This window comes from Stigmatopora argus, chromosome 11, assembly GCF_051989625.1.
Source record: "Stigmatopora argus isolate UIUO_Sarg chromosome 11, RoL_Sarg_1.0, whole genome shotgun sequence".
Classification (NCBI taxonomy): domain Eukaryota; kingdom Metazoa; phylum Chordata; class Actinopteri; order Syngnathiformes; family Syngnathidae; genus Stigmatopora; species Stigmatopora argus.
In genome coordinates this window covers 14624128-14635659 of record NC_135397.1, presented here as the reverse complement: position 1 = coordinate 14635659, position 11532 = coordinate 14624128, and the positions used below count along the sequence as shown (strand labels likewise).

Sequence of the window (11532 nt, the reverse complement as noted above, 5' to 3'; positions counted from 1 at the left end):
CATTGACGTCCATCGCTGTCTTTTCCCGAGGAAATCACCCCCCTGGCCTGGTTGTAATGTCTCAAAAGCTCCAGTATTTGTATTCAATCAATAAATGATGCTAGGAAGTGGATTTTACCTAATTTTAGTGCATTTTTTGTCATTTCACGTATGGACGTATCGACGTTCATCACTGTCTTTTTACCGGGGAAATGATACTCCGGGCCCGGTTCTGATGTCTAAAAAGCTCCAGTATTTGTATTTAATCAATAAATGCTGTTTTCGGCTGGATTTTACCCCATTTTCGGGCAATGTTTGCCCGTACGCCATTGACGTTCATCGCCGTCTTTTCCCGGGAAAATCACCCCCTGGCCTGGTTTTAATGTCTGAAAAGCTCCAGTATTTGTATTTAATCATGAAATCTTGCTAGGAAGTGGATTTTACCCCATTTTTGTGCATTAATTTATTGATACTTTTTTATGTGTCGCAGCTGTAGCTGCAGTAGGGGTTTTATAGCCATAAAATAGTTTTTGAGGGTTGGATTGATACGTTGAAGGCGCTACCAGAAAATGCACCGCCCGCCACTGGTGTGAACGTCGCCTCTCGTTTGTCTCCCATTAGCATTTTCGGTGGAAGTGAGCAGGAAGTGACATAATTAGACCCACCCACTACCTGCACATTGGCTGCTTATTGGCTACTCGTGGGAGTGAGTGACAGAGGTTCCGAGTCTGTTTCCGCTCCCTCCCCTCACTGTGATGTCAGACGCTGCATATGCGTTTCTACTCTCAACGCCCTCCCACCTTAAGTCCCAACTTTCTTAAGAAGGAGTCAACGCATATCGTTCGGTTTCGTTCCTCCACGAGAGTCGTTGTTTTTGAACGAATCGTCCTCCACCGACGCAACACAACTGGAGTTCCACCAAGACCAAGTAAGCAGCAGTCGTCCTTCTTGGTTGTTCTACCAGCACGCGCACTTAACTTTCACGGCTTTTCTTCCTACTTTTACGGCGTTTTTTTCTCAGTGTTTTTCATGTCCTCGTTCGTGTGAAAAGGCAGAATGCGGGATTGAAGCCGCCGACGCCGTGGAGTTTGCGTCGTGCACCGGGAGAAGCAGCTGCGTCAGGCGGCGCCCACAAAAAGTAAGCTGACCTACCGGGCGAGTTAACTAACTGCACTTTCCCTAAAGCGCTTTTGCATGGTTTTGAAAGTCAGCGGTCGCAGCGTTCATAAGAGCAATGCAAATATATTCGTCAAATGGATCATGTTTTTATCAGAGTCTTGATGATACAAGTCAACACAAATAAACCTAGGAGACAGCGAGATTCGTGTTGATACCAAACAAATGGAAAAAAACAACAACTTGATGAATCTTGATCACTTCAACCTCAGTTTAAGGCACGGATGATTTTGAAAACCGGATACTAATGGGTTCTACAACAAAGGTTTTTTTTTGTGGTGGTGGTGGTTTCAATCTGAAATACTGCATTTTTTGAGAATCTCCCATTTGACCGTACTTTCATTAAACCAGTGGTTCTTAACCTTGTTGGAGCTACCGAACCCCGCCAGTTTCATATGCGCATTCACCGAACCCCGCCAGTTTCATATGCGCATTCACCGAACCCCGCCAGTTTCATATGCGCATTCACCGAACCCCGCCAGTTTCGTATGCGCATTCACCGAACCCCGCCAGTTTCGTATGCGCATTCACCAAACCCCGCCAGTTTTGTATGTGCATTCACCGAACCCCGCCAGTTTCGTATGCGCAGTCACCGAACCCCGCCAGTTTCGTATGCGCAGTCACCGAACCCCGCCAGTTTCGTATGCGCAGTCACCGAACCCCGCCAGTTTCGTATGCGCAGTCACCGAACCCCGCCAGTTTCGTATGCGCATTCACCGAACCCCGGCAGTTTCATATGCGCATTCACCAAAACCCACCAGTTTCATATGCGCATTCACCCAAACCCACCAGTTTTATATGCACATTCACCCAAACCCACCAGTTTTTTATGCGCATTCACCAAAACCCACCTGTTTTATATGCGCATTCACCCAAACCCACCATTTTTATATGCGCATTCACTCAACCCCACCAGTTTCATATGCACATTTACCGAACCCTACTTTAGCGTAAATAAGATAATATTTTTTTTTCAAATTTAAGATACAGTGGTACCTCGACATGCGATCGTAATCCGTTCCGAGACTGAGATCGTATGACGAGATTCTCGTAACTCGAGCGGACGTTTCCCATTGAAATGAATGGAAAACAAATTAATTCGTTCCAACCCGCTGAAAAAACACCAAAAACAGGATATTGGATTGGAAAAAATGTTTTATTTCTTCTAATTCGCCATATATTGACGAAGTAATAAATAACGAGTGGTTTAATAATAATAAAATGTGTTTAATAGAAGTAAAATTAGACGCATTTCGCAGAGGGGAAGGGAACGACACACACGGAGGCGGGGGGAGGTGTTGGGGGGGACTTTATCCACGGCAACGACGCACTAGTGTAAAACATGTTTTATTCTAATTCGCCATGTATAGACAAAGTAATAAATAATGAGTGGTTTAATAGTAATAAAATGTTTAATAGAACTAAAATTAGACGCATTTCGCGGAAGGGAAGGGAACGACACACACGGAGGCGGGGGGGAGGTGTTGGGGGGACTTTATCCACGGCACTCGTAAACGAACAAACAAATTTAAATTAACTTGAATTAATATATACAGCCACTCAACGTTTAATATAACTTCACACAAAACTGAATTCTAATTTAGTTTTAATCTTTTTTTACCTTTGTAACGGGTTGGCCCCACCCCGACGTTCCGCCGGAGCCTTCAAAACGAACGCATCAAGAGTTGTTTGGAACTTGCCGCTTCCCCGTGTCTGATTACCGAGTGTATATTCCAGATCTTTTCTTTGCAAAACTCTGCCGATCCATTGTTGTTTACCTGGTATGTAAATGTGGACCAAAGTGGGGGGAAAAACGGGTATGGAAATGCAAAGTCCCCCCAGTGCTCGTAGAAAGATTTTATACACGAAAGAGATGCAAAAAAAAGACAGTGCCATGGCCACTTGGCTTGGTCGCATCACGAAATTTTGACCGCATCACGGGCGAATTATCCGATCGAAATTTCCGTCGTAAGACGAGAATATTGTATGACGAGCGGTCGTATGACGAGGTACCACTGTATATAAATTCCTCGCATCACTGATTGGCCAAGCAATTTCACGTAATCATCTGCAGCCAGCGATGCTCAAGCGGGACATGTCATCGTGAATAGACATGATGAGTCGATGTGTCTTGACCTCCGCAGCAGAGGCTCCACCCAACCCCTGAGACTGACTCACCGAACCCAGGTTAGGGTCCACTGCGTTAAACCTATCAGGCCTAGAGGAGAGCCATTCAAACATGTTTTCAGCTAGTACTACACTTTGTGTACACGTTGGCCTTTAGTGTTAGTTTTTGCTTGGTAAATGAGCAATTGTTGGCCAATAGTGTCAGACTCATTTGAGGGACATGTTTTGTGCAATAAGTCCTCAGGAAATTATGCCCATTGGTTAAAGCGACCAGTCATGTCACTGTTAAAGTGACACCAGCTTTGGAGCTTCAGAATTTCTTGGCTCTAGAATGGAACAAAACATCAACATTTTTGTCATGTCTTTTGGGGATAGATTTCGAATATGACTTGTCTTAATATCGTGATGACCCATTATCATACAATATTAGGGTTGTCCTGGTCACATATTTTTGCCTGATTTTGAGAATCTGCCGATACCGAGTACTGATCCCATACCCAGGAAATGTATTAAGCAGGTGGAAAAGTACTACAGTGATACCTCGAGATACGAGCTTAATGCGTTCCGAGACTGAGCTCGTATGTCGATTTTCTCGTAACTCAAACGAACGTTTCCCACAGAAATGAACTAAAAACAAATTAATTCGTTCCAACCCTCTGAAAAAACACCCAAAACAGGATATTGGATTGGAAAAACATTTTTATTTGTTCTAATTCGCCATCTATTAACAAAGTAACAAATAGCTAGTGGTTTAATATTACTAAAATGTGTTTAATGATACTAAAATCATATGGATTTCGAAGGGGAGAGAGAGAGAGACGGACAGGGGGGGGGGGGCTTTTTGCACGGCAACACAAACAAATTCAAATGAACTTGAATTACGTTGCAGACATACTCAAAAATAAGTTTATTCTAACCTAACACTAAACTTAATTCTAATTTTGTTTGACATTTTGATACCTTTCTTCTCCCGGGTTGGCTCCATTTGCTCCGCCTCCACACTGACTTTCAGTCAATATCGAGGGTTGTTTGAGTTTGTATTCCCTTCAAAATATTCCCAAAATGATGCACACAAATGTCCTCACAATAGGATAACGCACGACCACTTGCCAACCAGAAGTTCGCCATTCGCACTGACTAACGGGAAGAAAAAAATAACACATAAAAAATGAAACGCTCCGCCCAGTGCTCGCAGAGACATTACAAAGAAGGAGTTGCGACCACAGAGACATTACACGAGGGAGTTGCGGGGAGAGAGACAGTGCCCATGATGTTCTTATGAGCAGCCTCTCGCGTCCGCTGTCTGCTCGTATATCAAAATTTGTCTCGTATCTCAAGATAAATATCTGCTCAAAAGTTTACTCGTATCTCAAATTGCTCATATGTTGAGGTACCACTGTATATCTAAATGACTTTTGTCCAGCCAATTTAAATAGAGCTATTGCAACATAATCCTATAAACAAGTAATTTCAACATAGCAGAGAGAATAATCACAAAACCCCTTTTCTGTTGTGCAGCACAAAAATAAGGTTGCAATCAAATTGCAAACAATGTATCTTGCATGAATAAACCTGGTCAGCCAATGTGATGAATTGAGTTTTTTTTAGTTGTGATTTGTTGGACATTACTTTTTTACTGCAATGTTTGTTTCAGTAGTGTCAATATAATTATAGAAATATTATCAAATATGCTGTATATACATTTTTGGATTATACTTATGGATCATTTTGTTACTACTAACTGCTTCAGTAAGTGATCTTATTTCACTCCCATTGACGCCGAGAGGCGTTCAGTCCAATTTGAATGGGGATCTTGGTGTCAAAATGGGTTGAACACCAAATTTGGAGTAACACCCACACACCTCATTTAAGTCAGATCAACAGATAACCACTACTCATCCAGTCAACTGTATGTAAGCACATTCCCTCATATATCCTAAAAAAACATACTGTCAAGCATTTTTTTCACCTCACTCCCTTAAATTATTTGCTCAAAAATCCCAGAATCTTTTTTTCTGCCACGATGTAATTTATACAAAATGCAAAAACAGACATTTCTTAACACGACAAATGGCTGTGTCTAGCTTTTTCCCTTCTTTGACAGTCAGAAAAAACTAAGAAAATAAACGTCATGATCAGATGTGAGTGTACTCTCTAAAACCAGAAATATGGGTCAAATATGTAGAAACATTTTAGTACTTTAAAAATTTAATAGAGACCATGAGACACTTTCAACTTTTAAAAACTCCTATGCAAGATTACTTAAATCAGATAAAATGACTTGGTCATCATTTTGTTCATTTATTATCAGTCTCCTTGTGCTCTGCAATTGGGTGGCCACCATTTCAGGGTGTCCCCCGTCTGGTGCCCAAAGTCAGCTGGGATATATAATATAATATATAATATATTATATATAATATATAATATATATTATATATATATAATATAATATGTAATATATTAATATTATTAACTATACTATATTATATTATATATATAATTAATGTAATATAATGAACTTAAGGTATTTTTTTTGCTGCATCTCAATGCTTCTCATATGCTAAGGAAATCTCAATTTTTTTCTTCTAAAATGGGACTTTTAAGGTGAAAGTTAATTAGTTCAAAGTTTTAAAAAAACATCCCCTCATAACAGCTACATACTGTCTATTTCTTTCTTTCTTTTTGTACGCCCCTCCTCCTCCTCCCTGTCCACCTAATGCTTGTGGCCTCATTAAGTATTCATCAACATGACTCCAGACACTCAGAATTAGGCCTGCTTCCAGCCCGGAAGGCGGAGGCAAAAAACAGTGATCAATAACACTGGTCAACAACAAAATGTAATGCCGCAGTAAAACACTCATTGCCCAGTGCTTCAGGTGTCCTGAATCCAAATCTGCTATCAGATTGACCGTATTTACTCGCATATAAGCCGCCTGCATGTATCAGCCGCACCCCTTAAATTGCCTTAAAATTGTTGAATTTTACAATTTCTCACGTATAAGCCACCCCATGATTCTCAATTTTCACCTCCATATTTCCATGTTTTAATAGGCAGTACAAATGTGTTATTTTGAAGGGAAAATTTTAAGAAAAATCATCACACATGGTATTTAAGAAATAGGTCTACCTTGATGAGAACCCGATGCTTTTAATAACATAAAATTAAATTTTCTTACCAGAAGTTTAAGATCTCGCGCCTAATTGCTTCTAATGTCGAAATATTTTGATTTTTTTCCAATGGTTCTTATTACTGCAATAGTTGTCACTTCAGAACAAGAAATAAAAAGAAAAAAATCAAAGCGGAATTTTGTTTTATTTCATAATCACAAATGTACAATCGTTTCCTTTCTGTGTTCCGAAAGGGAGGGTGTTGTTTGCACGTAGACAAATTCAAAAAGGAAGTAACGCAAGCACAACCAGGAAATATGCCCATAGCACTATACGTGGTGTTCACCAAGTCTCTGGGTGCAATAATAGCATACACATTACGCAGGTATGAAGGTTTATATTTTAACGATCGACCGCAAGCCCTTCGATCAGCCTTAATTATTGTGATGTGCTGACATGGTAAACGCTATGGTCACAGCATGTACCTACGGTAAGATCGCGGCGCCCCGAGCGAGCAATAGCAGACACAAGTAAGTGTAGTCACGTCTGGCCAGTCTGAGTACGTTTAACTACACTAAGATGGCCGTGCCCCAAGCGAGCAGTGATTTTTGCAAGGGTTTATGCAAGATACGGTTTATTTTTTCCTTGAATTATATTCATAGACGTCAAAGTACATTTTGTTTAGCTTTTTATCTGTTTATCTTTCCTTTATTTTGAAATAAATGACTGTATATTGCCGCATTGTCTTGCGTCGTGATGTCATTTTTTGTCGTGAGGTCATCGTGTCATCGTCGTCAACTTGCAGTTTCGTGCATGTCGTGATTTTATGCACATATAAGCCGTACCCTTGAGTCAGTCATCCTTTTTTTGTCCGACAAAAGCGGCTTATATGCGAGTAAATGCGGTATTTTATTTTTTATTTTTTTGCCATGTCCCGGAATTGCGAGATCTGCGTTCCACTTGGAATGCAAAATGAGGTGTAATTGAACAACAATAGAAATCTCCACTGTTGGTTGGGATAGGCTCCGGCATTCCCGCGACCCTTTTTAGGATAAGTGGTATGGAGAAAGAACGAATGAATGAAACACTCATGATGTAACGATTGATGTAATGCTTTATAACAATATTAGTAATGATCTTAAACTACTAGTATTTTTTTAGCAAGGTACTTTTAGCTACCAGATTTAACTGAAATTTGCAGCAGTTAGTTATTTAAGAGAAATGCGCTTTGATTTGCTCAATGACCATTGAAATGATTCATTTAAATCAACTTGTTACACTGAGGCGTTGATTCCCCAAAGGTGGTGTTGTCAATCACCCTGACAACTTTTTTTTGTCTGTATGGCTGTATTCTAAACATAAGGAAATGTAGTGTGAAATAGTCACATTCTACCATGTCCACTGTATTGAATCAGGAATTTGGGACGTGGTGACCTCGAATACGTGACATGATAGAAGAAAAGGTAGATCATTTTTTAAAACCAGGGCCTCTAAATTAGACAATCATCATCTTGTTAGATTTGTAACAGAATTTTCTTTGTTTTGGCTGTCGAATGTACTCTTCGCTAAGTCATATTCCTATTTTGATAAATCACCTGTGGCTTACTTATTCTTCCGATTTTTATATATTGGGAAGCTTTACTTGGGTTAGAAGGTCAGTGGGACGCCGTCTCCTGTGGGGTATTGCTATTTATGGTGACGCCCTATTACTGCTGACACCGAAACCTGTATTCTTCTTTCCTTGGCAAAAGACTGAAATGTGAATTACAACAGTGATAAACAACAACAAGGTAATGATTTTCTGAGAATCCATGAGCTGTCTGTGCACGGGCATAGCAGGGAACACAAACTAAGTGCGTCCCAATTCTCTAATACAATAAAAGACAAGCACTCTGCTCGTTTTTCATCCTTGGAATTGATCCCTGGAAATCAAATAGATTTATGTAGCAAAGTTTCTTCTATATCATAACATTGCCGTTATTACTAATGTATTTTTGGTGGTGGTATGAAATTGGAAATACCGCGGTAGTTACATTTTCAGTGATATGTCAGACTTTATGGAAAAATGTCTCTATAAAGTATGCCTGGGCAATAAAACGATAACAGCAATTATCGTTAAATGATTTTTATTTGCTCACAGAAGTTTGAAGTTTCAAATTTGAAAGACAAAAGATGTGATAGTTGTTATTGAAGATTATCAATATTGAGTAATATTTTTTTGTGATATGTTTTGTCATATCACCCAGGCCTACCATAAATCTGCAGAAGTTGTTCTCTCTATTAATAACTATCCAAAAGCAAAAAGTGATGATTTTAAATTTTCGTCCGAACTATTATTCACGACTATTAGGCGCACATAAAAGTCTGAAATTTTCTCCAAAATAGACAGGGCGCCTTATAATCCAGTGCGCTTTATAGATGGACCAATACTAAAATTGTTATCACGATAAAATAAAATAAATCCTTCGATAGGACAACTATGGCAAGCAGCCCCCGACTCTACTATTTTCCCGTAGATAAAGTACTGCGCAGTGACTGCTGGGATATGTAGTTTTTTTTTGTCAATACACCCAATGGCTTGTGGCCTGCCGATCGGCATCAACACTAGCTAGCTACTATTTGTGAACGAATTGTGGCCTGGCGATGGCCATCAACACAGCTGCGAAGCATGGAAGACAGCCTTGGAATACTAGTTACGCTAGCTACTAGCTAGCTACTATTTGCGAACGAATTGTGGCCTGGCGATCGGCATCAACACAGTTGCGAAGCATGGAAGACAGCCTTGGAACAGTTACGCTAGCTACTAGCTAGCTACCATTCGGGAATGAATTGTGGCCTGGCGATCGCCATCAACACAGCTGCGAAGCATGGAAGACAGCCTTGGAATAGTTACGCTAGCTACTAGCTAGCTACCATTCGGGAATGAATTGTGGCCTGGCGATGGCCATCAACACAGCTGCGAAGCATGGGAGACAGCCTTGGAATAGTTACACTAGCTAGCTACCATTCGGGAATTAATTGTGGCCGCCTGGACGAATGTATTAAACTCAGCGTTTTCGATGGACAAATGTTCAATTCGGACACAGATAATGAGGACTTTGATGGTTTTGTGGGTGATGATGACGTGAGTACATTGTAAAATGGCTAAATAAAGTGCAACCGAACTCAGTCTTGCTTCCGTTGCCTTTTTAAAAACGTGTTTTTAGCGTGCGGGTGTAGCGTGCATTTGGTACATGTAGCACCAAATTAGTGTGTTCGCCGTTGTAGTATATTGATATTATTAGTGCAACGTTATCACAGCCGTCAACCTGGGTGTATTGACAAAAGGACTATTTATCCCAGCAGTCACTGCACACCGGAAATAGCGTCTGTGGCTGCTTTCGTAGACAGCGCTATTACGGTTCGATAATCATCAATAAATAATATATATGCCATGCTTGGCTTCACGAAAAGTGGCAGGCAGCGCCGGGCTTCTTACGCTACGATTTGTGAATAGATTGATGGAAATGACGGTGACTCTGAGAACGAAGAGAGGAGACCCGGCTTTTTGGAAGGCTCGTTTGGGCAATTGTTTAATTCGGACACAGAAAATGAGGACTTTGAGGGATTTGTGGGTGATGATGACGTGAGTGAGTTGTAAAATGTCTAAATAAAGTACAACCGAACTCCGTTTTGCTTCCGTTGCCTTTTTAAAACATGTTTTTAGCGTGTGGGTGTAGCGTGCAAGAACTATATTTCCCATCAGTCACTGCGCACCGGAACCCGGAAATAGGCTGCTTCCGGTAGCCAGCGCTATTGCGTTTCGATGTTCATCCATACATAATATATAATATATATGCGTCTAATGAAACGGTGCGTGCTTTGTATGTCTAAAATACAGAAATAGCACTCGTTACTGACACTGCGGCTTAAAATACGATGCGCCGAATAGTCGTGAAAATACGGTATTCTTATCTGAAGACTGAGGGACTAAGCTCGGAACATATTAAGTTTAGCTTTATAATCTAAATAAAATACATTAGCATGCTAGTAGGGCTGGGTGAAATGACAATATTGTTATCACGATAAAAACGACCTATTATTACGATAACTATCATCTTTCTTTCAAATTTGAAACTTTAAACTTATGTCAATAAGTAAAATTACTTTCCTTGTTATTAGGATTAGGAAAGTAAATATTTTACCTTACTTTTTTTGTTGTTGTCCTGTTGTGCAATAAATATAGAATCACTCCCCCATTACACTATGAAAAATAATGAATAATAAAACCTGTAGGAACAGTTGTCTATTCTTATGAATTTGCTTTCAATCCAAATCTTGCTCTGGAATATGAAATAAATCTAATAATCATCTGAAGACATCATCACCATTGGCAAGCAAACTATTTTCAGCCTCACAAAAAGAAACAAGGTGAATTAACCTCAATTGGCCATTTTTTTAAATTTAATTAAATTCTTTTAAGTTGGATGAACTTAACCCATTTAATCTAAATTAACAAGTTTTACATTTTTCATAAAATGGTGAAACCCCTTGATATCAAGTAAGAAAATAATTATAGGCTGTCCCCAAAAGAGGAAAGTGGGTTAAAATGGGTTAATGAAATTTCCAATTAGGTTGTTTGTGCGCAAGTATTTAACAGGCATTAAAAAAGAAAGAAAACGACTTCACTTGGATCTTTTAGTGGGTCGGGTCGGTGTTGTCCTGCATCTCGTAATCGCTCATTTTGGCTCTGATATAGTCATTTTGTTTTCATGCTCTGTGTTAGCTGCTCTATTGCTAAGCACGCTAAAACGTTTTTTCCTTACCATTTTCGCCTACTGAACGTTGGTCTGGAACTAGCGTTCCCATCACATTAGCGCCCCGTTCTTTGTGGTGTTCGGGTGCAGTAACTGCAGTTAAAATTTATCAAATATTATCTTGAGTTTTTATTATTATTGCTGACAAACATTATTTGACGATGTAATGATCGTTATTGTTTTATCGCCCAGGTCTACATGCTAGCTTCCAGTAGCTATTTCTTATCAAGCCAGTAACTACCCGTTCTTTCTAGACCTGGTGCATCAGCTGCAATTCTGGGTAAAGTTTCCCCAGTCTTCCTACAAAGGCTTCAAGCCACAATGATGATCTGTATACATAGGTTTA

At 39.9% G+C, this 11532-nt stretch overlaps 1 protein-coding gene across 2 annotated transcripts in view; it reads left to right on the top strand.

Moving 5' to 3' along the window:
- Positions 1-685: 685 nt before the first annotated feature.
- b3gnt2b (UDP-GlcNAc:betaGal beta-1,3-N-acetylglucosaminyltransferase 2b) overlaps positions 686-11532 on the top strand; it is a 32907-nt gene continuing 22060 nt past the window's right edge. For both annotated transcript variants that reach the window (XM_077613644.1, XM_077613643.1), the window contains exons 1-2: positions 686-907; positions 1001-1117. The gene's annotated coding sequence lies outside the window, so the exon portion shown is untranslated. The remainder of the gene's footprint in view (positions 908-1000; positions 1118-11532) is intronic.